The sequence below is a fragment of the Neopelma chrysocephalum genome, unplaced genomic scaffold (assembly GCF_003984885.1).
Source record: "Neopelma chrysocephalum unplaced genomic scaffold, ASM398488v2 Primary Assembly neopelma1_188, whole genome shotgun sequence".
Classification (NCBI taxonomy): Eukaryota; Metazoa; Chordata; class Aves; order Passeriformes; family Pipridae; genus Neopelma; species Neopelma chrysocephalum.
In genome coordinates, this window is record NW_020897850.1 from 2,195,027 (window position 1) to 2,198,350 (window position 3,324).

Below are 3,324 nucleotides of genomic sequence, written 5' to 3' on the forward strand. Positions count from 1 at the left end.
GCACACGTTGTTGCTGTCCAGAACAGATAAGGACCTTGTGACAGAGATCCTTTGTTGGCTTTTTTTTTTGGTCAGAAAAGTGCAAAATACAACCTCTTTAATCAAAGGACATTCCAGCCAGTTACACTCCTCAGTTGTTCAAAGCAAACTCATATTCTCAGACTTTGTTACAAACAAGTTCAAACTAAAGTCAAGGTCAGAAAGAGGCAGTTAACAGGGCTCATTTCCCCCATCATTTACCCTTTTTCATATGTACTTTTTTCACAGGTGATGTACTGAAATGCTCACATTTTTAATGTTTCTAACAGAAGGCAGGTGTGAGGGTGTAGGTGCAAGGGAAGGCAGCACTGCCTGTAATTATGCTCTGTTAGGTAACATTTGACTGTGGACAGACCTTGTTGCTGTCTGTCTCTGAAGATGTGCTTGTCACTTGGCAGCTTGAAAAATACACCTGCAGTTACATCCAGAATTATTTTACAGATCCTGTCACTCTGCAGGACACACAGACAGTGCTGGAAGTCAAAACTTGTCTTTTAAAGTTAATCTCTACATTCAATCAGGGGTGAACTCTGAGTGAACTGACTCCGGCTTTTGAAACATACTTTGCATTTCTGATACTATCTTCCTTCTTAAAAGTATTTTATAAACTGTTCTGTTTACCAAGATGCCAAACTAGTAAGATCCAGTCAGCTCTGAAGTAGAAAAGAGCAATCCCCTCACAGGGAGCAACCAGCAGTTCCACTGTGCAAAGAATTTTATCTCAATCAACAGGGGCAGGTTGGCTTCCTGCTATGGAAAAAATTAAGACACGAATTATTGGTGTCTTTAAGATACTTTTCAGCAAGCTCAGTAAACTCATGACAAGTTTTACTTGTTTTCTTTCAAACCAGCAGGTTCTGGCATAAAGTGAACTAGGATTTAACTTATCACAGCTTCTCAAAGAGCAAGATGCCAAAAGCAAACCAGCATCACACCTCAGTGCACGGAACCACAGCTGAATAATCAGCTGTACTGCCTCTCCCAGCCAAAACCCACCAGCTGCATTTCTTAGCCCCATTACATCCTTTCAAGTAATAGCTCCAAAGTCTGCAACAAAGCCCCAGACAAGCAACTGAATTAATGTGTTGTTTGGTACACTTGGATAAACACACAGATTTACCACAAAAGACAGGGATCCATTCTCTCTGAATCAAGTGGGAAGATTGAAGTGGTATTTTTTGAAGTGTGTGTTTCACCTCTCAGACATCCTCGATTGCCTTTCTTTGTTGCTGCTTGAAAGAAACTCCTTTCTATTTCAAAGTTCACAGGTTTCAACTCACTTCAAAATCCTCACTGCGACTTCTGCTCCTGAATTTTCTGTCATTTTTCTCTTAATGGTGCTGGCCTGTCACTGTCATATTTAATTGTTCACATTTCAGAATAATACAACAGATAATATAACAGATAATGTCACCTCTTGTACATTTGGAACAGTATCTAAGCCTCCTTTTGATTGTATTTTATGTGGTTACTTTTGTAATGTGCTTAATTGGAAAGTATTGATATTCTTTGTCCTTAGAGACTTTCCCAACTCCTTGCAAGGAAATCCAGAGCTTATGTAATGTATTATTGTTGTGAGTACTGTTGGGGTTTTAAAATAATAGGTTAAGGATATAAAAGGAGAAAAACTTACAGGAAAAGGTAATAACATTTCTCAGATTAATTGATTCAGACTGAAAAATGGAAATGCTTTCAAAGGCGCTTCTTCATAGACATTTCCTCTCACATTATTTTTTAAATGAATGTGAACCAAAGAAGAATATTAGGCATTGTAAATCTACAGGATGGGCCTGACCTTGAGGCTCAAGCTCAGGCAAATATTTAGCAAGTCTTTTAACTGCTATCTACAGCTGACAAAATATTCTAAGACACTCAACAAATTCCTTAGCAATACATTCCAATGTCATTACAATGCAGTGTCAAATAGCATTCCAAGCTGGATTTCATACACTGCCTCTGGGGTTTAGGGGGAGGAATATCACCTGGTTCTTTTAAAACACAATCTTTGCCCTTCAGGTTATTTGAACTCTCAGTATCAGCGTGCTAAAATTCCTTGGTGCCTTGACTGGCAGCAGGGAAGGGTGAAGGGCAAAGAGCCAGAGGCTCTGCAGAGCTTCCCCAGCTCCATCACACCTCAGTTTGCAGGTGACACTGGTTCCATTCTTCCTTCTCCTTTCCTGTTCTCCCTGATCCTACCCTCCACCTTCCTTGTCACGAGGAATACGATTCTCCAAATATTTGCTAAGCCTTTCTAGGGGCTGCAGCACATTAATATAAGGAAAATGAGAAGGTGAGGAGTGGTGTTTAGGGAATATTACAGGCAGTTCACAACAACATAGTGTTCTTACACCAATTAAAAGCCAGTGATTTCAGTGTGTTTTTGCCAAAACACTGGATATGGAATAAAAACTGGCTATCCTCACCAGAGTTCTTCCTAAAACTATACCACAGCATCCATCCACACTGCCATTGAATGAACAAACCAGAATGGTCAGGTCTGTCACATCAGCATGCAAAGCCTGTGAGTCCCAACTGTACCTGAAAACAATGGAAGTGGCTGACTGGAGAAACTAAGGACATTTTTTAATGCCTGTGTTTGGCGAGTTTATGCCAAGAAGTGCTTCAGGTCTTTAAAAGTCTGTGAAATGGTACCATGAGTAGAATTATAGAACCACAGAATGCTTTCATCTCAAAGAGACCTTAAAAATTATCTTGTTTCCCCCCTGCCATGGGCAGGGACACCTTCCACCAGCCCAGGTTGCTCCAAGCCCCTTCCAACTTGGCCTTGGACACTTCCAGGGATCCAGGGGCAGCCACAGCTTCTCTGGGCAACCTGTGCCAGGGCCTGCCCACCCTCACAAGGAAGAATTGCTTCCATATATACCTCTGAAAATTCTAATTACCACATTAAAACCGAGAATGATTCATTTCCAACGCAAGTTTTACGACTGGAATTTTGGGGGTACAGGTCTGGAACAGCCTCCCTCGTCACAATTCCAGCCTTTTAGCCCCCTCCGACCGCCAGGATTTCGTGCGCAGAGCTGCAAAGAGGGAGCCGGGCTGTTCACCGAGCGCCAGAACAAATCACGCCGGAGGGAACCGGGAGCTTCTTTGGGCTTTGGCTTTAAGAGATCAGGAGTCAAAAAAAAAAAAAAAGAAGAGAGGGGAGGGGAGGAGGCTGTGGTTGTCGGCGGTGGGATGCGCCGAGCCGAGCTGCCCCCTGTCCCTGCCCAGGTGCCCGTGCCCAGGTGAGCCGTGCCCAGGTGCCCGTGCCCAGGTGAGCCG